The sequence below is a fragment of the Heterocephalus glaber genome, unplaced genomic scaffold (genome assembly GCF_053883595.1).
Source record: "Heterocephalus glaber isolate CG9 unplaced genomic scaffold, H.glaber_assembly_v1.0 deba00001720, whole genome shotgun sequence".
In the NCBI taxonomy this organism is placed as follows: domain Eukaryota; kingdom Metazoa; phylum Chordata; class Mammalia; order Rodentia; family Bathyergidae; genus Heterocephalus; species Heterocephalus glaber.
This window is the reverse complement of record NW_028258433.1, coordinates 3813019-3839333: the sequence shown is the minus strand read 5'-3', so window position 1 is coordinate 3839333 and position 26315 is coordinate 3813019. Positions and strand designations below refer to the sequence as shown.

General features: G+C 36.2%; 1 protein-coding gene and 1 pseudogene across 1 annotated transcript in view; one reads left to right on the top strand and one right to left on the bottom strand.

Annotated features, from left to right (window-relative positions):
* Positions 1–12584, bottom strand: part of Rxfp2 (relaxin family peptide receptor 2) — a 61575-nt gene extending 48991 nt beyond the window's left edge. Inside the window, 1 exon segment of the mRNA XM_087199507.1 lies at positions 12365–12584. The gene's annotated coding sequence lies outside the window, so the exon portion shown is untranslated.
* A 5642-nt stretch (positions 12585–18226) lies between these two features.
* LOC147821689 (protein SPO16 homolog pseudogene) overlaps positions 18227–26315 on the top strand; it is a 116910-nt pseudogene continuing 108821 nt past the window's right edge.

The following is a 26315-nucleotide window of genomic DNA, read 5'->3' as shown; positions in this document are numbered from 1 at the left end:
TTTCTGTTCACTTTGAATAACATTTTGAATTGTAACATTTGAAATGACCACTACCAGACCTAACACCAGTCATACCAAGAATGAGATCATGCTTCATTTTTAAATAACACTTTGGCAAGATAATAGCAAAGATAATACAAAGCCAAGGTATTGCTTTATTTTTGCCAGAAATCAAGGAGTTGGCCACTCTTGGAAATGGAAAGGTAAAACCTCAAGTAAATATGATCATATAGATGGATTTACTTATTCATTAATTTTCTTACAATAATGATTCAAAGTAATTTAGAAAATATATATAATAGGACTGTTTAAGTGTGAGTTATAGAGAAATACTGAGCTCATTAAAACAAGAGGCAATCATATGAAGCAATGATCATTAGCACTCACTGAGTTTACTGTGTGTGCCAGGCACGTTGCATAGTAGTTATCTTAGTTAACCCAAGCTACCCTTAGTTAACATTATTCTTTATATTTCGGGATAATGGAAGTTAAACTTCTTGCCTATACTTGATCACACAGAAAGTGACACAGGGAGGGTTGTGCTCACTCTGATACCAGAGACCCACTTTTAACCATGATGCTATGAGGATATCAACTGAGTCTGGAACCTGCATTTCAAAGAATGTAAACCTTCCATGAAGATGAGTTGAAAACATCTTTCTCATGCAGGGAACATAATACAAAAACAACATTGGCTGAACCAGTGCCATGTTAAATATAAAGTATAGGAAGAAAATATAATGAAAAATTGAAGAAGTACTATATCTATGAGTAGGATGGACAAACAATTCTAGACGGTTGAGAGAGTACTTTCCAGAAAGCAAAGAGAGGAGTAAAACTGGAAGACTATATTTTTAGAAAGGCATTCAAGTGGAAACCTCACAGAAGTTGATGAAGGAGAGGGCCAACACAGGAATGGTACTCTGATCATTATGCTTCACAGAGAGAGATATTGGTTAAGTGTTCCTAACATGCTGCTGAAGGCTGGCATTGTGATTGGGAATGTCTTTGGGTTGGTGGAGGGAATCATGTCTTCTTAACATAGCAGAAGGAAGGAAACAAATCTTTATGGTATGTCATCTCCTTTGTGCTAAGTAATTAATAATTATTGTATTGAAGGTTAATGGCAACCATGCCAGTTGGTATTATGATCTATATGTAAAGATGGAGAGTTGAAGACTTGAACATACAGGTGCTTCTACTCTGGTTCTGGGGAAAATGCCCTTGTATGCTCTGGGCCTTGAATAAATGCTGCCTTGAGGTGAGTATCCTCTGCTAGAGACCACTGGAGAATCTCCTAAAGTGTGTTGGTCTCCTTTGTTTGACAAATGAGGCATTTGTGAAAGGACAGGAGTTTGAGTTTGGGCTCTAAAACTCTATCTGAATTACAAGTGAATGTTAAACTTTTGTGATATCATTAGAGATTATTTTCACTTTAGTCATTTAGTCCTGATGACTGGAGATCCAGCAAACACATAAAAGCAGAGGAGCTTGTCTTCTCCCTGGGGCAGCCTGATGGTGTGGGGTGTCTTGGGGGGCACCTGTTGAGGCACCTTCCAGCTTTTCCCAACTGAAGAGACCAAGTCAGAATGCAGCCCTAGAATGCTTTTCTGCACACAGCTATTTGGTTCTTACAAAAGCAAAATATTTTCTCTGTGCTTGCTGCAGTGGCAGATGAATGATTTACTATCAGTAACCAGGCATAAGACTAGTCAAGTCTGTGACTATTTTAGGAAGATTTTCTCTGCTGCATGGCTCTGGGTGTTGGCTTATTAAGGCTATTCACACAGGGAGAGGTGTACTGAGCTACAGATTTTAAAATATCAACCTCTTGCTTGCAGAAATTTCTAAGAAGGCAGATTTTTAGAAACAAATTGTCCTCTTGAGTTTGGAACATGAATGAGGGAGAGTCAGTATACATCTGGGTGGTAGCTTTGAAAATTTAAAACACAGTAAGGCATAGTTAGAAATAAAATTCATATAATAATCCTACATAAACAGACACTCACCCCCAACCACCCATCCATCCACACCCATACACATATCCCAACATGACCACATTTCCCCACACTCACTCACACACTCATTCACATGCTCACACACCCCCTTCAAACCACCTTCAATGAAAAACATCTCTTGAAATTTTGCTTACCTGTTACTGCCTAGGATTAACTCTGATCATTGCTATTCTTTTTAAATTTTGTATTGGTGCATGTTTGGCATATGTAATGATTACATTCCACATGGGGATTTGGTACCTATATGTAACTCATTTTCATTTTTTTTTAATCCCTTTCCTTTTCCTTCCCCCTTTCCATTTCTTGGTCCCTTCTCTTTTGCAAAAGACCTACCTCCCTATTTCTTATCATCATTTATTTTTTTGGATTCTCATGTAAGAGAAACCATGTGATAGATAAGCTTATTTGTCTGATTTATTACACTTAAATTATGGTATCAAGGTGCATCCATTTTCCTACAAATGACTCAAGTTTATCCTTTGTTATGGTAGAGTAGTACTCCATTGTGTATCAATACCATATTTTTTATCCATTCATCTGTTTATGCACATGCTGGCTGGTTCCAAGGTTTTGCTATTATGAGTTGTGCTGCTATAAATATGAGCTTGCATGCATCACTGTAATATCTCTTTAACTCTTTTGGGAAGATAAGTAGGAATTGATCCTAGAATGGGTTGAATGGAATTTCTACTTTTAGTTTTTTGAGGAATTTCCATACTGAGTTCCACAGTGGTTGTACTAGTTGACACTCCCTCCAACACGTAGAAGAGTTCCCCTTTCCTTTAGCCTTGCTGGTATTTATTATTATTTGGCTTCTTGATAATGGCCATTCTTTCTGGAATAAGATGAAATCACAGTGTTGCTGTAATTTGCATTTTTGATGGTCAAAGATGTTGAAATTTTTTTCATTTTTGTGTTGGACATTTGTACTTCTTCTGAAAAACTTCTACTCATTTCAGTTGCCCACTTTTGAATTGGGTCTTTTTTGGGGGGGATCTAATTTTATTGAGTTCATTATGAATTTCTAGATATTAGTCCTGTCTGGAGAATAGTTGGCAAAATTTTTCTCACTCTGTAGGTTGTTTCTTCACTCTTTGGGCTGTTTCCTTTTCTGTGCAGAAACTTTAAAATTTTATATGATCCTAATTGTTGATTTTTGGTACTATTTCTTATGCAATTGGGATTCTGTTCAAAAAGTCCTTGCTTATGCCCATGTCTTCAAGAGTTTTACATATTTAATCTTCAGCAGTTATTTCTTTTTAAATATTTAGGTCTTTGATCTACTTTGATTTTAGTTTAGTAGATGGTGAGAGATATGGATATAGATTCAATCTTCTGCATGTGAGCATCCAGTTTTCCCAACATCATTTGTTAAAGAAGCTATCTTTTCTCCAGTATGTTTTTTGGCCCCTTTGTCAGAGATCAAATAGCTGAATATGCCCAGGGTTGTTTCTGCATCATCTATTCTGTTTCACTGATCTACATGTCTGTTTTTGTGCCAATAGATAGTTGCTATTCTATCTTGTTCACTTGAAAAGATATCACAAGTCACTAATTGATTTCATGATCCATTAATGAGATGTGACCTATTTAATAATACTCATCAGTGATGAAGCACTCCAGAGATCATCAGACCTGAATAGAATTCTCTCTGACACTTGCCAGCTGTGTGACCTGTGGGAAGCTACTTCACTTCTTTAAACTCATGTTCTCACATTTAAGATAGAGATAAGGAAAGCATCCCTTTCGTGGGGCGTGTACTGCTGGCCAAGAACTCTGAACTCTGCACAAGCATGGCCCACAGCCAACCCTGGGACAATAGTGGCATGCAAGCAATCTCAACCCTTGGTAGAAAAATGAAAGTTTCCTCTTCACAACCCCTAGCCCCTTTTGTGTGTGTGTGTGTGTGTGTGTGTGTGTGTAGTACTGGGGATTGCACCCACAACCTCATGTTCGCTAGGCAAGTGCTTAACCACTGACCTATATCGTTAGCTCTTTATTTACTTGTTTATTTATTTTTATGCTTTGTGTTGAGATAGAGTCTTGCTAAGTTGCCTAGGCTGGCCTCAAACTTTTGATCCTCTTGCCTCAGGCTCCTGAGTACCTGGAATTGCAGGTATGTACTACTCCAGCTGGCTCTTCCCCTGCTTCTTCATGTTACTCTATTTAAAAAGTCATGTGGCATAATGATATTTTAAACAGCTTCAAATCTCTTTTGAAGGATGAAGCATAGATATAAATGATAAATAAGCAACAAAAATGTCCTTACAACTTCTTTTCTTTTTAATGGAAGCAAAGCTTTATTAAAGGTAGGAAAATAAATAGGATATGCAGAGCAGGTTCAGGCCAAGTAAAAGTAAGAAGAAAAGTACACCCTACAGAGTAAGGGTGGGCCACCCTATAGAGGGAACACAGTGTTATCAACCTCTTAATAATAAATGTTTTCTTAACATTTATAAGAGACAATTAAGCTTGTGATGGGGGAAAATTTTTTTCCTCATATTTATTCTTTTCCCCTACTCCTCCCATTTCCTTTTCCCCTTTGGAATTTTTCCTATTTCTCATTATCTATTATACATTTTGATCCTTATTTACACTTTCAGTTTCTCACACCAGAGAAACTATTTGGTGTTTACACATGTGTGTCCTATTTATTTCACTTAAAAGTATGGCCTCAATGTGCATCCATTTAGCTATAAATGTCTTGTTTCTCATTCTTTATGCCTGAGTAATACTCCATTTTATAAAAAACCCCACATCTTCTTTATCCAGTCTGATGGAGAATTTTGAAATAGAAAGTTGAGGCTGCACAAGATATTGTAAAGGTAGAATACTGGCTTTCTTCTGGGCTTTATCAGGAAGGCAATCATGAATCTTTTGAGGGCTATATGCTCATCTCTTCAACATAGATTCACTTAGAGGCAGAGGCAGAGACAGAGGCAGACAAGGAGTCAACTGTCACAGACTAAAAGGAGCAAGATTATATCCTTTTCCTCAGAAAATATTTGAGTTTCATCTGGCAGGTATTGGCAAAGGAAGGGGGAAGGCACTGACCATGCATAAATAGAACTTCCAATTGCGTTTCTCGTGAGTCTCCATTTCTCAGGCCAGGGTGGCAATTTCCTGAAGAAATTTTCAGTATAAATTTTATACGGAAAGAAAATAAATAAATAAAATCTATTCCTTACCCTTTACCCCTGCATCCCAAATCTCTATTGTCTACTTAGTGTCTGGTAAACTTGGTGTTCAATATTTTTTAAATAAATAAAAGAATTAGTGAGTCATTTGGGAATAAAGAAGGAATTGAAGAAAAAGCCCCTTTCAATATTTACTTTTCTCCAAGTTGTAGGCTAGGCTTATGTTTTCATTCTGAAAAACTATTATTTAGTGTTCTATGTACTTCATTTATCATTCTGCTCTGATATTATAAAATTTAAATAATAACTGAGCACCCCTGTTGCATTTGGCTTATCCTGAAAAATAACTGTAGCCAAACTTAGGAGGCATATTCTGCTGTTTATTCCTCTTGCCATCTGTGGAAGTGGAAAGAGACAGTCTCATTGACACTTTGGGATTATATAAATGGAAGGTATTTACATCAAAGCAATACTCATAGCTTCCATAACCATTTCTGTGGGACCCCTACCAAACACACAGCTGGGGAACTTTGAACATGGGAAAGAAAAGTGCTAATAGTTCTTTTCTCTCCATTCAATATTCTGGACATGTCTGTGCAAATGGATTGTAAAATGGCTCCATGGTAGTCTTTTGAAGCTAACTAGATGGTTGCCCACCAACACTTTCCCTGGGGAAACAAGTGAGAATGAGCTTTTAGATTCTCAGTTTGAGAATGGATGGAGATATGCAAGACCCACTTTGCTTTGTTGGACTCTCTGACAGTGGTAGCAACACACCAAGCACAGGGAAGCCTGTGTCTTCTCAGTCGGGGTTCTGGGTGAGACTACCTGTATTAACACCAGAGGTGACAGCGCCACGGCTCTCTCTCTGGTTGGGAGGGTAACAGAGGCCACTGGCCAAGGAGGCCATTTCCCAGAATCTACCGCTCTTGTATTTTCTGTGATTCATTAATTACTCCACCTTGAAGAACTTTTTCTGGCCATTCTTTTTAGTGGAAAATTTCCCAAATTCTTATCCCATTAATTTATAAATTTACCTGCACCCAGGACTTCTGTGTGTGTCAGGCAGGGATGTGCTTTGCACAGATATGAGGTACCATTTACATAGGCTGTCCTGCTGAGGGGTATGGAAACCACACAGTCCTGGACCAGGGCAGGGAAACTTCTTTTGTGACCCACAAAGGATAAAGGTCTCCCTTCCTGCCCAAGGTGAAGCCTCTCATTCACATTCTACATTCTACTTGACTTCATTTTCTCTGACTTCACTTTCATTAATGATTTCCAATAGTCTAAATATTTTTGTTTTTGTATTCTTTACCTATTAATCTTGTTCAATTAGGTTTCAGTATTTGGAGGTGTCAATCAGAGGTAAAATACTTGCATAGCATGTGTGAAGTCTTGAGTTCTACCCTCAGAATGGCAAACAACAATAGCCACGAAAACTAAACCAAACCACACCAAACCAGAAAAATTAACCACCCACCCACCCAATCACCCAACCAACCAAATCTTGTAATATCCATATGCCTGTAGAACTAAGACATCTTCTTCCGCCTTTCAAAATTACCCTTCTCAGAAGAATCATTAAAAGCCAATGTCTATCCTTCTTTACTACACTTTCATTCCTTAAACCACAACTTCCAGTCTTGGCCCTGTCGTTCCCAAAAAATCTTATCAAAACCAGTAATGCGCTTTTTGTTTCTAAATCTAATAGGCACCATATAGTCTTTATTTACTTGGGTTACCTGAAGCACTTGACATATGCTATCATGGGCACTGGGTTGAAAGTTTTTTTGTTTGGCTTTGTGTTTTCCACTGCCTTTTATTTCCTCCTCTGCACTTTTAAAAAGGCTCCTCTTCCCATCCCCCCCGCGCCCCTTCTTCATTAGCTACTATTTTTTGTCAATACCTGAAGGTCATTGATATACAAGGAAGGTTTCCAGCTTTTTGAATTTTGTTGACCAATACAATCAAAGATTTTGAAAATACCTCCAAAAAGTTACCAATATTCTAGTTTGTCAAATAAGGGTGTTCAAACAACTCTTAGTTATGATAAATTTTTATAATGATTTACTAGGAAAATGATATTTTATTGTCAAAAATTAGAAGATAACCACAAAAGAAAAGACAATCCTTTCAAAAGAATATATTTGACATTATGAGAAGCTAACTACGGTTGGTCATGTACTGGTAAAACCTTCAGCCTTGACTGCAGGGGTCTGGAGAACAGTGTTTGGAACTATGTGTGAGAAAATAGAATCTGGCAAAGGGCCTGGAATTCTTTACTGTAACTCCCAGTTAGTTATTTGTCTTTGATTTTACTAATGAGAGATCTCCAGGGATGATACTATTGGAGCCTGCTTTAAAATAACTATGCAAACTGAAAATACAAGGTAACTTACTTGCTTTAATTAAGGGTCTCTATTAAAGTCCTTAGTATATAATATACTAAATGGTGGATTTTTGAAGACTGCCCCTTTGATGTTGGGAACAGAACAATAGCTTCCACTATTACAATATTTATTAAACATTATAGGCACTCGCCCAGGCCAAAGCTCACCCAGAGAGGAGCTGAAAGGGCGTGGGAGCTTCTGCCAGAGGACTGCCATTCCATCCATGAGTGTGTACAGATTCTGGGGAGTAATTGTGTGGCCCAGATCAGTGCAGCAGGCAGATCCCAGTCGGGGGTCTGCCCCAACCCAGAGGCTCCTGCGTACCAGCCCAGGCCGGGAATCGCCCAGAGAGAAGCTGCACCAGTGCATGGGCTTCCAGCAGAGGACTGCCATACCATCGGCCCCAGCAAGGGACCCACCCGGAGAAGAGCTGTACAGGCACACAAGCAATATCCAGAGGCTTGACTGATACCATTGATATGTGCGTGGCAACCCTAGCCAAAACCTGTACAGTCAACAGGAACTGGGGTGCACAATCCCCACCAAAGGCCCTCCCAGACAACAGGAAAATAGGGGCCCCAGCGAGAGGCACACCTAGATACCATCCTAAGTGTGCACAGGCCCCAGCCAGAAGCCCGCCCAGACAACAGGTCAGCTCAGGGATCCAGAAGGCCACCACTCCAAACCCAGGAATTGGTGTACTGGTGAGCATCAGAGTAAAGGCTGCTTGGTGGCTCACTGAGAATTCAAGACCACTGCATAAGCAAAAAATCACCTCAACAAAGAAACAGCAGGCTGTATCTGTTGAAATGAGAAGACATGTAAATAGGTCTCAAAATCAGACTTCCGGATCACCTAAGGCAACCCCAAAGGGAAATGAGATGGAACAATCTGGTACACAACCACCTGGACTCCCTGAACTGGCAATGAAAGAGGACCTGGAAAAAATGAAATAAAAAATAATTTCTCAGATAACAGCAGAGGTTGTGCCCATAGTACAAGACATGATTAAGAAATCTAGAGTGGACACAGATGAAAAATAGAGGAGCTGAGGAACATGATGGAATCCCACCATAGGAAACAAATGGGATCCATAAAACACACAAACAGATTTCCAGGAGATTAAAAACTCCATTGAAAGTTTATGCAGCAGAATGAGCCAATGCAAGGATAGAATTTCATGTATAGAAGATAGGATTGCAATTAGTGACCAGGAAAAGAAAAATTTCTTAAAAATAGTGAGGGACCACAAGAAATCTATCCAGCAGCTGCTAGGCGATGCAAAGAAGAATAACATTAGACTGATTGGAGTCAATGAAGAAACAGGAGAGAGTGCAGATGACATAAAAAACTGTTCACAGAAATGATGGCAGAAAACTTCCTAAATAGGGGAAAAAACTTGACATACATAGGACTCCAACTAGCTGTGATCAAAAAAATTCTACACATAGGCATATAATAGTTAAGATTCCAGAAACCCAACAGAAGAACAAAATTCTACAAGCAGTTAGAGAAAAGAAACAAATCACATACAAAGGAAAGCCCATCAGAATCATAGCAGACTTCTCAACACAAACCATCAAGGCAAGAAGAGCTTGGAGTGACATATTCCAAGCCCTGAAAGAAAACAGCCTCCAACCCAGATTGATGTACCCTGCAAAACTATCTTTCAAGACTGATGGAGAAATAAGATACTTTCATGACAAAGAGCACTTTAGGAACTTCATGAATACCAAACCAGCACTACAAAAAATTTTAGACAAAATCCTAGGAAAAGACAGTGAGGATCATAACCCTAGGAAGCCCAAGCGGGCATGACAAGAAATTAAATGCAAAGGGGGAGAATCCAACAAAAAGAAAAAATCATGACAAGGATAAGTCATGACAAGGACAAGGATAAGTATCAGTTATAACCATCAATGTTAATGGTCTCAATTCACCAATCAAAAGGAATAGACCGGCAGAATGGGTCAAGAAGCAAGATCCAACAATATGCTGCATACAAGAAACACACTTAATTAAAAAAGAAATGCATAGACTGAAAGTTAAAGGGTGGAAAACAATACTCCATGTGACAGGAACCCGAAAAAAAGCAGGAGTAGCTATCCTCTTTGCAGATCAAATGGATTTCAAACCAACACTGATTAAGAGAGACAAAGAAGGACACTACATCCTTGTAAAGGGAACAATCCAAGAGGAAGAGATGACAATCATAAATATCTATGCAACAAACACTAGTGCACCCAACTATACAAAACAAATACTAATGGACATGAAAAATCATATAAGCACTAATACAATAGTAGTGCAGGACCACAATACCCCACTGTCACAAATAGATAGATCAAATAGACAAAAAAAAGTAAACAGTGAAATACTAGAATTCAACCAAACTCTTGAACAAATGAACTTAACAGATGTTTACAGAGTGTTCCACCCTACAAAATCAGAATGCATAATCTTTTCAGCTGCATGTTGGTCGTTCTCCAAAATAGACCACATACTCACCCATGGAGCATGTTTAAGTAAGTGCACAGGAATTGAAGTTATCACCTGTATATTGTCAGACCTAGTGTGATGAAATTGGAGATCAATAGCAAAAGAAACCACAAGAATTTCATAAACACATGGAAACTGCACAACACACTTCTGAATAACCAATGGGTCACAGAAGAAATTAAAGAAGAAATCAGACATTTCCTACAATTAAATGACAATGCCAATACAACATATTGGAATCTATAGGACATAATGAAAGCAGCCTTATGAAGGAAATTCATAGCAGTGAATACTCACATTAGGAAAACAGAGAGAGCTCAATTACAACACCTGATGCTGAACCTTAAGCTTCTAGAAAACAAGAGCAAGACAAACCCAAAGTGCATACAAGGGAGGAAATTATAAAGATCATGGCAGAAATCAATGCAATGGAGACTAAGAGAGAAAGACAAAAAAATCAAATGAAGCAGAGTTGGTGTTTTGAAAGAATAAACAAAATTGGCCCTTAGCCAACCTTATCAGAAAAAGGAAAGAAAAGGCCCGAATCCATGCAATATGGAATGAAAAGGTTGAAATCACAATGGACCCAGCAGAAATCCAGAGGATCATCAATACCTACTTCCAGAACCTATATTCTAATAAGATGGAAAACACAGAAGAAATACACAGATTCCTAGATATGTGTGAATTACCAAAGTTGAACCAAGATGACCTAAAAATTCTAAATGACCCAATATCAATCAGTGAAATTTAAAAATGTAATCAAAAAGTTACCAAGAAAAGCCCGGGTCCTGATGGCTTCACTGCTGAATTCTACCAGACATTTAGATAGGAACTACTGTCACTACAGTTTAAATTCTTCAATGAAACTGAAAGGGAAGCGATGCTCCCCAATTCATTCCTGGAAGCAAGCATCACCTTGATCCCCAAAGCAGAGAAAGACCCAACCGAAAAAGAGAACTATAGGCCAATCTCACTAATGAACATAGATGCAAAAATCTTTAATAAGATACTGGCAAATAGAAGGCAGAAGATCATCAAGAAGATCATATACCCTGACCAAGTGGGATTCATCCCAGGGATGCAGGGATGGTTCAACATAAGCAAATCAATCAATGTAATACACTATTTCAAGAGGGCCAAGGACAAAAACCCTATGATCATCTCAATAGATGCAGAAAAAGCATTTGACAAAATCCAATACGCATTTATGATAAAATCCCTAAAAAAATTGGAATAGACGGTCTCTACCTCAATCTTATAAAAGCCAACAACCAATATCACACTAAATGGTCAAAGCCTGAAATCTTTCACACTAAAATCAGGAACAAGACAAGGATGTCCACTATGACCACTCCTGTTCAATATAGTTTTGGAAACATTAGCCATGGCATTAAACAAGAGAAAGAAATAAAAGGAATAAAAATAAAAAAAAGAAGTCCAATTGTCATTATTTGCAGATGACATGATACTCTATATAGAAGACCCTAAGAACTCCACCAAAAGTCTTCTAGACTTAATAACCAAATCCAGTAAAGTAGCTAGATACAAGGTTAACACACAAAAATCAATAGCTTTTCTGTACACAAAAAACAGACTCACTGAGAGAGAAATGGGGCAATCAATTCCTTTCACAATAGCATCCAAAAAGCTGAAATACCTAGGAATCAACCAAATAAAAGAAATCAAAGATCTCTCTCTGAACACTATAGCACTCTGAAAAAAGAGATTGACGAGGATATCAGAAAATGGAAAGACATCCCTTGATCCTGGGTAGGAAGGATTAATACAGTGAAAACGGCCATACTTCCAAAACTGCTATATGGATTCAATGCAATCCCAGTTGAAATCCCAGCAGCATACTTCACAGATCTGGAGAAAACAATCCAAAAATTCATTTGGAACCAGAAGAGACCTAGAATAGCAACAGCAATACTAGGCAATAAAGACAAGGTAGGGGGTATCACAATCCCCAACTTGAATCTATACCACAAAGCTACTGTGATAAAAACAGCAGGGTACTGGAAAAGAGTCAGACCCGAGGACCAGTGGAACAGATTAGAAGATACAGAAACAACTCCAGACACACTCAGCCACCTCATCTTCAACAAAGAAGCCAAACACCCTCTCTGGAGGAAAGATAGCCTCTTTAATAAATGCTGCTGGAAAAATTGCGTTTCAACTTGCCAAAGATTAAAAGACCAAGCCTCTTTGGTTAAGACTGAAGGACTGTGGGCCTGAGGCTTGCCCAGCATGCATGAGGTCCTGAGTGTATTCCCCACATCATGACAAAACACAGAATAAAACCAAAACAGACCTGGCTTTTCCTGAGCACTGGGACACCTCTGGCAGTCAGGCTGGAGAATTCACTGATATCATGTCCTCAGGTAACTAGTGAAGTAGGGTCTGCCTTGGGTTTGACTCTGAATGTCCTTGTCCTTAGAACTAAAAATAGATTTACAGTGGGGCTTCATACTGACTTCAAGTGCGATTTCTCCACCAGGTTTGAGAATAGACCCTTACTTATCAGGACATAGTTAACCTTAGCCCCATCTCATGCACTTGAGCACCGGTCTGATAAGATCTCAGCCCAATGAAAGGTGAATGTTCTGGATTCTTTGTGACTAATGGGTTAGTTATCCCTCCTCTTGTGGAAGGGCACAAATAAGGTCATGGAATGAAAAGCAGAATGTCTCCTGCTCCGGGTGGGACTGCTCACCTCTGTGGTGAGGGAAATAAAAGTTCCTTCCTGGAAACAGGAGGAAATGCAAAAAAAAAAAAAAAAAAAAAAAAAAAAAGGTTAAAACTAGACCTTTATCTCTCACCATGCACTAAACTAAAATCAAAATGGATTAAACATCTAAATATTAAAACAGAAACACTGAACCAGCTGGAAGAGACGTTAGGAAGAACTCTTGAAAACATTGCTGTAGGAAAAGATTTTATGGAGAAAACCTCAGTTGCCCATAAACTAGCACAAACAATCAACAAGTGGGATCTCTTCTTATTAAAAAGCTTCTACACAGCAAGAGGAATCACCAACAATGTGAAGAGACAACCCACAATTTGGGAAAAAATTTTCACCAGCTGTCTCTCAGATAAAGGTCTACTATCTAGAATCTATAAAGAATTTTAAAAAATCAGACCTCCCAAATTTAAATACCCAATCCAATAATGGGCATCTGAAATGAACAGACATTTCTCACACAAAGAAATAGAAATAGCAAATAAACAGATAAAAAATGTTCAACATCACTGGTCATTGGAGAGATGCAAATGAAAACAACACTGAGATTCCACCTCACCCCAGAAAGAATGGCTGCTATCATGAAATCAACCAATAAGAAATGCTGGCTGGGATGTGGGGAAAGAGGAACCCTACTCCACTGCTGGTGGGAGTGTAGACTGGTACAATCACTGTAGAAATCAGTAAGAAGATACCTCAAAGAACTAGGACTGGAAGTCCTATTTGACCCAGCTATTCCCCTGCTGGATATTCTCCCCAAAGAATTAAAAGAATCATACCACAGCAATATATGTGCACCCATGTTCATAGCAGCACAATTTGTGCTAGCTAAAACTTGAAAGCAGCCCAATTTTCCATCAACTCGAGACTGGAAAACGAAAATGTGTTTTTTTAAAAAAGTAAAATGGAGTATTACTCAGCCATAAAGAATGAGAAACTAGAGACATTTATAACTAAATGGATGCACATTGAGGCGATACTCTTAAGTGAAATAAATAGGACACACATGTGTAAATACCGAATAGTTTCTCTAGTGTGAGAAACTGAAAGTGTAAATAAGGACTAAAATGTATAATAGATAATGTGAAATAGAAAGCAAAGGGGCAAAGGGGAAGGGGAAGTGGGAGGGTGAGGCGAAAAGAAAGAATGGAATGGAATTAATATGAGAAAAAGAAAAAATGGAAACAAAGTCTTTGTACATAGGGAGGGATGGAGGGGTTGAAGGAAGGGCAGGGAAATGGGGAAAAATAAGAACAAAGATGGATTATGTAAAAGTGCTAATTTCCAATGATGCAGGTCATTATACTGTATACCTTAAATGTACCAGTAAAATTAATTTAAAAAATTATACAGGAGGACTCAGCTAATGTAGTCAAGCAAGGAAAGAAAAATCAGTGGTTTAAATATTGGAAGAAAAGAAATAAAACTGTCATTTCATCAATGATATGATTATGATCATAAAACATCCCAAACCATAAATTATTAGTGAATATAGCAAGGATCCCTATAAAGCTTATACCATTAGCATAATAAGAAATTAGGGAGTGAGATGGTTAAGAGAATGCCTTTTCCTAAAGCTGTTATATATTTAGAACACTGTTATATATTTAGAAATAAATCAAACAAAATATGTGCAAGGTATTTGTGTAAAGTATATGCTATGATATTTGGGAAACATATTTCCCAAATGTATCTATATAGTCAAATCAATCTCTATAGAGACCCCATGAACATGCAAATTTGTGTACAGGAATGGATACTTTGATCCTAAGACACATAGTAATGCAAAAAGTACAGGAAGAACCTACTCTTGAAGGAGAACAAGGTGAGAACTTGCTATGTGCATATGAAGACCTATTACAATAGCACCATAATTCAGGCAGTTAAATGTAAAGATTGAAAATACACCAATGGAACAGCATAGAAAATTAGAAAAAAAATAAACATATCCAAACATTTAATTTACCACCAGTGATGCTGCCGAACAGGGAGAGGAGGTGGTGATTCCAGGTAGATTTAGATAAAAACATGAAAGGTTAAACAACAGCATTTCTGGAAGATATTGTAAAAGAAAAATCTTTATGACTTTGGAGTAAAGATCTTAATAAGAAAACAGAAAAGAAAAAAACAGACAAATGCACTAATCAGAAAGGAAAATACACTTAAATTAGGCTATATTAAAATTAAGAAATTCTATTAAAAATTAAAAAGTCATCATGAGGGTTGGGGATTTAGCTCATTGGGGCTGCTGCCTGCCTTACAAATGCAAGGTCCTGAGTTCCATCCCTGACACAAAAAATAAAAAGTCATCACGAAGAGAGTGTAAAGGCGAGCTTCACAGTACAAGATATTTGTGAGGTCTGTAATTAGAAAATATACAGATGCCCTACCAATCAATAAAAAAAATGAACATAATAGAAAAAAGGGCTAGAAACTTGAATAGGTACTAAACAAAAGAAATCCAATGAGTAAATGCACTTGAAAAGGCATTAAATACAATTTATAATCAGGTCAATGCAAATTTATTCTGCAATAAGATATCATTACAGAGTACTAGTGTAGGTATAGCAAAACAAAACAAAGCTAAAGCAATGACACACACTTTGGTGAAGATGTGAAGCTATGCAAGCTCTCACACACTTCTGGGAGTGCTAATTGGAGCAGCAGCTTTGGCAAACAGCTTGTCTGTCATCTACTGAGCTAGGAGCTCTGCAAACTCTCTGAGGTAGCAGTTGTACTTCTAGGTGTTTGCCCACAGAATGCATACCAGTGTACACCCAGACTCCTGCAAGAATATTCACAGATGCATTAGTCATCATTCCCCAAACTGGAAACAAGCCAGATGTCTTTGAACAGAAAATGGATAAATTTCTGGCCTATCCCTCAATGGTATACTACGTAGTCTGCCAAGTGAGCAAACAAAAGCGTCCAGTGTGATTTCACACCAAGCAGAGCAAGTAGAGAGCTAGCTCTCCTTGAAATTCTACAGTTACCTTAAAGTCATTCAGGAAAATATTCCTGGTACTCCAACTTTTATAGTAATACAATCTTAAGATTTTAGTAAATGCTGCTGTTCTTTGCATCTGAAATGCAATTTTCTTTTCTTTTCTAGTTCCTCTTTCATATTCATCTGAAAAGTCATTCCTGGGAAAACCTTACTAACTTCTTCCAAGGTCACTCTAGAGTACAAACTTTCTTCTTTTCAAGCTATTGTAATAGTTAATGAGAGTGTGTTGTAGTTATAGATATTTTTCATTTTTTCATAGTTCACTGTGCTCCAGTAAATGGAAATTTAATTTTGATTCTCCCAATGACTAGAAGTGTTCTCAGTGTGTAGCATATAGCATACGGCTCAAAACTTGTCTACGTTTAACATTTTCAGGTATAACAATGTTGTTTCCATAAGTGAGCCACATATATCTGAATCTCTGTATATGGGAGTGGGGGACAAATGCCTTCAGTAGTAACCCATGTCGGAAGCTTAGGTTCAGTGTAGACATGTATGTGTTGGATAAGGCATCAGTGTGGGTTCATTGTATGGAGAAACTTTACACTCATTTTCCGTTTTTTACTTATTTCATGTTAATGCTTATTTTTTGTGTTGACATTTTTGATTGAAGTTATTCACTATGGAGGAGTGGAAATGGCTAGGTCTCTCCTAATTTTCCAGAGGACTCTATGTAGTTTGGAATAAGTGGCCTGCAGTACTCTGGGAATCAGGTCATATACAACAGGTAATTTCCTCACACTTTACTCTTTGCAAAACTTACACTTTGCATGTACAATGGGCAAAAATAGCCTGGCATTTGTGAAACCCTATTTTCTTAGGGAGGGTAACTCACTTTTCTCAGTAGATAATTTTAGCTTTGGTTATTACAGTAAAAGCATATTTTAAAATGGAAAACAGGAGGTAGCCATAAAGGAAATGACTTCAAATAAGGCCAGAGATATTTTCAATAACACTATGCACAGATTATTATCCTTTTCTTCCCTATAAGGATGTTTACAAAAAGACACAATCCCCTCTCATAATCAACAGAAGTTGAAGCTTTTAAGGAAATCTTTTTGTGATGTCCCCCTTAAGGCATCTCGGAAGAAAATTATATATTCTAATTTCTTAAATATCACATATTTACATAACAGGAAATTAGGAGTAGAAATATCTGCAGCAATAGGCAATTTTTAGCCTATGTGATTGAGACAGGATGTCTCAAGCAAGATATAAATAGGACAAAGAGAGAGGGAGAGACAGAGATATAAGCAATGGCCAATTCAATGTCTAATGGCTGGATGACAATAAAACAAAACAGTGGATAATGAAAGGTGGGAGATAAAAGTGGATCTGGCCCCAAAGCAGAAAACTCTCTTTTCTACCCAATTTTTAGGAGTTTATTAATTTCTTCTGCAGAATGGAGGGGTGATTAACATCACGGCTTATGCATAGGAGCCGGGGATTTAGCTCAGTGGTTCTGCCGCCTGCCTCGCAAGTGCAAGGTCCCAAGGTTGATCCCCGGTACCCCCTCCCCACCCCAAAACAAAACAAAACATAACCTTACACATAGGTAAATTTGCCTGTTAGTGTTTTTGAATCAAACTATCCATTAAGAAAATTATATTGATAGGAAATGTGGGGTCAGCTATTCCCTTGCCAAACACTTAATTTGTCCTTATAACCTCCAATTTAAAAAAAAAAAAAACTTTTCAAGTAGAATTAATGTGTTAAATAATCCAGGTAGATCCAATTAGTGAAATGAAAATTAGCATCTCTTTATAGAAAAGAAAACCCACTTATATTTTAATGTACTAAATACAATACTATTTGTTTCAGAGGTGTGAGTCATGAGGTCAGATCATCAGAACTACCTGCTTCTTAAATGTGCAGTGACCCAGGCCCCTTCCCAGACCTCCTTGATCTTTAGAGGCTGGAGTCCTAAAGTTTATTTATCATTGCAAGAGGTCTTAGAAACTGGATGATCATGTCAATATTGTGCATGAAGTTGAGAGGTTATTAGGGATGCTGAAGGCTGAATGCTGGTAAAACTCAGGGCTGTGATGTGACTTGGGTCTGTTGACCCCAAATCCAGTATGCTTGTCACTCTGTCTAACCTATCCTAAGTACTTTACTTCATGACTCCAAATCTGTTGCATGTGCCTTCCTATGTCCCCTCTCTGAGAAAACACAATTTGAAGAATCAAAGTCATCTTCTTTTCTGACTGCTGGATCAGAACATTCGTTTTGAGCAAATCCTGAGTAAGCGTCTATGCCTTATTCTTTTCCACAGATACACAAAAAACCGCTGTTGTGTTTTCACTCAACCCTTTAGGTCATAGGAGAGAAAAGTCTCCAAAGATCAGGAATAGGGAAAAGGTGACTGTTTTAAGGGGAGCTAACACCACTTGGCCCACAGCCTGGGCAGCAAGACTGGGACCCACATGAAGCCAAGCCTGGGCCCGAGCCCTCATCATGAGCGGGGAGGGAAGAGCTTTGCCCGACTGCTCAAGGTGGTGGTTCAAGTAAAGCCTTTTGGCCGTGCCCAGCAGGAAAGCAGTGTGGCACCTCTGCAAATGAGGCTTGAGGTTGGAACTGGATCCTCTATAAGGCAGAATGCCTGAGATACCAAAACAACCTGAATATGTCATGGGCTATGTGAAGATATTCATAAGACCACTGGGAGGGAGCCAAGAGCAGGAGAAAAACTAACTTTATGCATGTGTCCTGAGTTCCAAAAAGAGGAGAATTCACACTTGAAGAATGAGGGCATAATCAAGCTTTAAAAGTATATTAAAATACATCTTTTTCCATGAAGGATGGTAGTCCCAGCTACTCAGGACTTGAGGCAGGAGGATCACTCGAGCCCAGGAGTCTGAGGCTGCTCTGAGTAACATAGTAAGCAAGAAAGACCCCATTACAAAAACAAAACAAAAAGAAACAAAACAACAGTAAAGGTAAAATATGCATACTAGAACATCTCAAGGAATGAATGGAAAGAACTCTGTGAAATAAGAATAGAAGGTTATAAAATCAGGACAGCTTTAAATACAATTGGAATGAAAAATATAGTTGATGAAATTAAAAACTAAGAAATTGAATGAAAAATAAATTAGAATCAAAGAAAGAACAAAATTTAACTGGAATCAGAGAAAGAGAATTAGTTAAAACATAACATTAACATTGAAGTTCTCTGGGCAAAGAAAGTAGTTGTTCTACCACTGGTGAGCACAGTGTGGCACAAGACAGTTGGGGATCTGAATCGGGTAACAACTAGTGTGGATCTGTATTGCCTTGGCAGAAACTCTTTAAAGAAATGTACTGTAAAATTTATAATTTTAACTTTAGAACATTAATGTGATAAATATATATATTTATATATTATAAATGTATAACATTTCCTACTAGTCTGGGGAAAAATGCCATAATCAAACATATTAACAATTTGCTGTAACCCAAATATATGAAATTGTGCAATAAATATATGAAAACTCTAGATAGACTTTGGTTAACTTGGATCAGATTTCTTTTGGGCAAAAGTGATCAAACAGTTTTCAGAGCTTTCTGGATTTCAGAATTGTAGGCAAAGCATTACCAGCTAAAGAAAAAAATAGAACATGCTAGTGTTGAAATATTAAGATGTAGTATTCATTCGTCTCTTTTGGGGTTGTGTTCCAGAAATCATAGGCATAGAAATGGTGACCACTGACCAGGTCAGGAGCTGATTGGATAGAGGCAAATAACAGAAAGGAAGTGAGGGTTTAAAGGCAGAGACAAAGCTGCTTGAAACCCTTGGGGAGGAAACTCAGCAAAGACAGGAAGTAATTAGAGATGAGGAATACCTGAATAAGGGGGCAAGATGAGGGATGGATGGTTTGTAAGGTGGAACTGTAAAGGCAGGTGGAAATAATTAGGATAGCCCAGATGTGGGAATTAGAGAGGATGGGATGTAGCAAGGTCAAAGGCAGAGCTGCAGAAGAGAAGAGCTCATAGAATGGGAGGGTTGGAAAGTAGAGACAAGCAAAGAGAGGAGGATTTCAGAAATGAGGAAACCAGGAAACACAAGATAAGAATGAGCAAATAAGATGTAGAAGTTGTGGGAAGAGAAGCCAGATGGGTATGTAAGACAGATGCTTGAAAAAGTGAGAAGAGGGAAAGTAAGTGCTAAGAAAGTGAACAGAGCAATAGCTTCATAAAATAGATAATAGGTTATTGTGATATGATCATCTTTCTGTGCTGTGAAACACCAGAATTTATTCCTTCTCTCTGTGCTTTGGTATCCATTATCTAACCTCATTTTATCCCCGTCCCCTTTTCCACTCACCCTTCCAAGCCTTTTGTGGTCATTTTTCTATATTCAGATTAACTTTTTTAGCTTTTGTATATGGGAATATGTGGTATTTGCCTTCTGTGTAGAGGAGAGGAGCTCAAAGGCTCCAAACATAAAGAAATATTAAGGAGAGGAAATGCTAAGTAACTGGATTTAATCAATGCATTCTGTATGCATGTGTTAAAATATATACTCTGCCTTATTAATAAATTAATATATGTTAATAAACATGTAAAAATTAAAAATAAGCTGAAAGAAGTGATTTTGAACATTTTCACCATAAAAATGATAAATATTTGAGGAGACATAGATATGTTTACCTTGATTTGGATATTACACAATGTGTACGTGTATCAAAACAGCACTACCTCCTAAATAGGTAATTAAACATGAACAGGAACAGAGTCAGGAGCCCAAGGCAGAAGTAGGGTAGAAAGGAGACTCAAGATAAGAAAGGAGGGTTGGAATTTTGCCCATCATGTTGAACATGTTTAAAGGCTATTAACTTCACAATAAAGTTAGTTTCACAACCACAATATCTTTCCATAATTAAAACTTGTCAAAATACTGTTTATCACATGAGCCTTAAATCAATGATTTTATTTTGGTTTTGGAGCAATTTTCAGAGGCATTTAACAGTGTGGCCACCATAGCAAACTATTTTTTGTGTACTCAACACTTGTAGGATTCTTTCTCACCCTAGAAGTATAGGGGTAAGAAACTGAAGCAACAAGAATACATTGTACAAGACAGATTTATTTTTTGTTTCTAGCTAGTTATACTTCTAATTCTGCTATTGTTGTCATGTAAAGCAAGCATATTCATTCTGCTTAATAAATGTTACATATTAACCAAATAAATAAACCAAGCCACTTTGGGTTCTTAATTAGATATTTGCTTCTGAAAGCTTTCTACTTTTATGGTTATATAAGTATGTATAAACTCATTCTTCGTTAATTGAATGTTATTTGGGACACTATTTTCCAGGATAAAAATGCACAATTTTTCAATATCAACTTATTGGAAAGCAGCATCCCAATCTTGTCTCTACGAATCAAGTGTCAGACAATTTTGTCCACTTTACTTGGGAGTCCTTAAAACTCCTTTATTACGACTGGTTGTACTGAGATGAACAATGAGTAAACATCTATTGTGAGGTGTAATTGTGCCTTTAGACATCACACACTTACAAAGCTTGGACTTCTGGGTGTCCGAGCTTTCCCTCCTCCCTCACTGCCAACTCTATTTAGCCGAAAGCAAAGTTTCTGTTTCATTAGTGGTGTAGCCTCAGGCCCGCAGGATCACTGGTCTGAAATAGAATTGATTTTCACAGCTATCGAAAGCATAGATTTAACTGTGTGAAATTAAAATGTAGTTGGAAAACCTTTTCTCGTCTTAACAACCAAGTTGAACTGACGTCATTTCGGAAAAGCAATCCCTCTCACACCTTGAACTTGGCCATAAGGGGGCAGCCAAACACTGCTCACTACAAAATGCTGCTGGGGTTCTGTTTCTGGGAACCATATTTTTTGAAGGTTAGCAAATTATTTCAGTAAGTAGCAATTGGTAGTTACCAAGTAACAGACTCAATACTTGATACTTTAATTTCCTATATAAGTTTGTGGTTTTTGTTTTTAATATTGTCCTTTTTAGTTCACCAAAAAAAACTTTTTAAAAAGGCGGTTAGAGGCTGGTAGACAAGGATACACAGTAAATAAATTAATGGTAAAATATCTGTAATAATAACAAGAGAGGTTATACATAGTTGTCATTTTGTCGATTAAGAAAGTCAATAAGTTAGTATCATCCTCTCATTAGGCACTCCAAAGTAGTCATGACCCAAAGAGAGAAGAAAACTTCTTTATTGTTTAACCTGCGCTGAGAATCTGTCACAAGTATTTATTTAAATGTAGAAAGTAATCTTTATTTTGACAAAATTCTTATGCACTTTCTTTAATTATTATAAGGAGCCTTACCATTTTAACCATCTATTATTTTATTGTGAAAAAGAAAAAAGTTTTACTGGTTACATAGCAAAAGCTTATTTTCATAAGCAAGAGTGAGATATCAAATCATTGACTAATATGTCTCACTTTGAAAAGGAATAATTTTAAGTATAAAGATTAAAGTTAGCAGTCAAAGGTAAACTTGCAGAGAACTATAATTAATAGACATTTATTGGGTTATATTGTGGATGTGAAATTTATGTGAAATTTACATTTACTCAGATATAACAATCTGTTTAAAATTTCTTTCTTTTTGGTTTAAAGAATTCCATTGCATAATAGAAAATCATAAACTGTTACTTTAGAAAAAGATGGTTTTTGTTTTTAAAGTGTTTAACCAAATCAATTAAATGTATTATCACACAGAAAAGCAATAGCACAGTAAAATTGGTTAACTGTGGACACAGTCCTGTACATTAAATAAATTTTTAAGAGCATAGATGATCTCTATGATATATTTAAATCTACTAACTTACTTTTAAACTGTTTGTTCTTAAAAATTCTATAAAATTGAATATTACAAATATAGACAGGAAATGAACTTCTGAGATGTAAGACCTTAAATTAAAGAAATTAACTGCTTTCTAAAACTGAATTTCATGAAAGATGAGTTCACACATTGTTTCTCCTTTGATATAATTAGCTTTTTGAGCAAGAGAGAATAAGACAAAATAAAAATTGTATTAAGTGTATTAGGGTAAGATTTTTAAATGATTTGAAACAAACATTTAGTATCACTGATTTGGAACAAAGTTTTAGTATCATTTCAACTTCAAAATGCAATTTAAAAATCCTTTAAAAATCTTTTGTTTGTTAGATATCCTTAAATATTGCATATATATTGCATTTATGTTCATAAGTACTGCATTTTACTTAGATTAAAAATATTGTTAGAATTCATTTAATAAAGTTGTGCATTTAATAACTTAAAAACATTCTCTAGAAAATAAAAATGATTTCAGATTATAACATTTATTCTTAGAGGTTGATGAAATATTTTATAGAAAAACTATGAATTAAAATAGATACATTTTTAGACAATAATAATAATAAACCCACTATTCGTTGGAATGATGAATGGGTTATTTATAAGTGTTCAGGTTCCAAGAAAAGTAAATCTCTTTCTTCAAAACCAGGTAAGGACTTAAATTTAATTTTTTTGTGGGTTACACAATAAAATGTTACTGATTTGAAAACTAGTTGACTAAAATTAAAACTTCTCAAAACTCAAGACAGAGGAGAAAATTATTTAAATAGATGTAGTATTATAGATTTTTAATAACCTTATTTTATGTAGGTTAACTCTTAGGAGGAGATAATACTCTTTAAATTTGTCTTTGGCTTTGCAGTTCCCAGGTTATGTTAACAACAAAACAGAGTCACTAATAATTATATATGTTTTATGGATATATTTCAACAGGTTGAATTTTTACAAAACAATTTCAGATTATTAACTTACCCTATATTTTAAAAACAAATACTAAAAGTAATTTCTGTGCTATAATTGATATAAACAACATTATCTTAAAAAATTATTGCATTTGTAGCTTTAATAATATATAAAAGCAAGCTTCTATAAAAAATTCGCATCCAGAAACTGCTAGGCTGCATGGGGCTGAACTCAATGATAATGACAATAAAATGCAAGCTTGATATCTATTGTTCAAACATTGCAATGAATCTATTGTAAACGCCACAAAACTAAACAGATATTTTATGTTCTTTGAGACTCATACTCATTTAAAGTGAGAAAGCAACAGGCTTACCTGTGGCATCCATGAGAATGATGAAACGAAGTAGGAGAAACATTGCAATCAACCTGATGCTGAAGAGATATTAATATCAGGAAAATAACTAGGTTCACAGCAATTGAGTTATTAGAGGGAACCTCCTTACATCTCTGAAGGAGTTCTGATGTAGTAACGTGGGTACCTCCCATGTTTCTGAGCATGCTCACAGCTAAAACTTCACTGGCATGAGGGGAAACAGACTCTTGTCACTATGCAGCCTGCCTTTTTCGTTCTTTCTTTTTTGTTTTATTTTATTTTAAATGTACAGTTGTGTTCTTGATCATTCATTCATTATGATGTATAAATGGACATATAAACATGACTAGTATTATTAATAAAAATTTCTTGATCATACTTTTTCTTTTCAAAGCATGTAGAGTAATTTGTACTTATTTTAAATCTAAACACACAGAAATTATTAACTATGAAAGGATATAGATTTAGGCTCTGAAACTCTTTACAGGCGTGTTCTTCATGCAAACAGCAAGCAACAAGATGATACTGTTAAATACACAAAGAACACCTACTCTTATTCAAATGCACTTAAGTGTTTTTTGATGACACACAGAATGATAGTAGTAATTAAAATATGTGGCCTTGTGTTCAAGAGTTGCTTACTGTAAAACTTTTACACCGGATTTTGAACTTCACATACTTCTCCCACAATCATATTCCTATTTTCAAGTAGAAAACTTTATCCTGGCCTTTAAGTCTGTGTTACATACCTATTAGAAAACATTAATTATGACATAGTCCTTATATCTTGAAAACAGCTTTGTAAACAGCATAATTTGCACAAGTTAAAGTATGGAAAGGGACTTGGTTGTAGGACTCAGCCGATCCTAGTGCAATCATAGTGACTGCTCCAAAAAAGATGACTTTATTAACTAGGAAATATCTTTGTAGAAAACAGTTTTTAGTCCTGATTTGGACAGAAGATTTTGTAATGAGTGATGCAGATCCTCTTATATGATGTTGTTAATTGTATCCTAACAACATTGTTTGAAAACTGTCTTGTGATGCTTGTTGTCACTACAAATCATGAGATGGAATTTTCTTGTTCTTTCATTCCAGCCTTTGATGGAATAAGGATTCAAACAGAACTTGAAATAAAAAAATTATTTATCACATAATGTCATTGGTTCTTTCAAGAAGTGAGTTAAATTCCCTATGATACCTTCCAGATATATTTAGATGTGTTTTCATCTGATTTTTCAAATCAAAAGAAAAAGCAACAGAGGGAATAATGCTAAAGATGAAAAGAAATACTTAAAGATCTTTCCTTATATTTCAAGCAATTTACTTTTTCACAAAATTCAAAAAACCACTTAAAAAAACTAGGGTGATTATGTTTTCTTACATTTGGGGCTCTGCTAAGCTGATGGATGTTAGTTTCTGGTACCAAAACTTTGAGCATGAATTTTAAATGCAATTAAATTCCATAAATTGTCTATTAGAAGTCTATTTGACATTTAAATATATTTTCCACAAAAATAATTTTTGGAGAAAGAAAAATATCAAGATTTTAAAGAACTTAGTTTAGACTTCATGAATATTAAGCTTTAGTAGTAAATTTAAATTGTTAAAAAGTTGAATCATTACCTCTTTCAGATAGGATTTTCAAAGTTAACCCTTGAAATATTAAAACCAAAAGATTCAGAACTCAATAATTATCAGTAATAGTTAAGAATATCCTTGGTTCATTATTGGCTTCTTAAAGGAGAATGTACAAGAATTAAAATACCATTTCATTTTATATGTTTTAACTTTGATTTATCTTGTGTGGATATCCAGCCTTTTGAATTGGAACTGGAATGGCTGAAATGTACACAGGACTATAATGTATGCATTTAAATAAGAGGAAATGAATTCACTTGCTCCTTAAAGACATAATTGGTAAGGAGGCTCCAGAGAGTGCTACAGGCAGAGTTGAGATGGAAGATGTGTGACCAAACTGGTTCATTACTGGATATTAAATTCAAAGCTGTACAAGTGTGTTTTATTGATCTTGTCTGAATCAACTCATTTCTATATTCCAATCTCTTGTCAATAGTATCCATACTTTTGGCAATAATATTATAACAAGTCATGTAAATATGTATTTACTATTCAATATAATTCTGGCCAATTCAAGGGGGTTATTTACTACTGAAATACTAATCATCCCATTTTATGTGTGTGTATGGGGGGGTGAGGCACTTTCTTTGATTGTACTATAACATTTATGGAAGTCTTAGAAAATATAAAGTTTTAAAATTAAGACTATATTTACCAGAATACTTCGATTTTAACACATTTTAAAAAATTATGTAACTGTTTTTCCTAAGGCTATAATTCACTATCTTGCCAAATTATTGTTTTCAATCAAGACATTTAATAAACTCCCACTGTACTTAATATAGTCTAG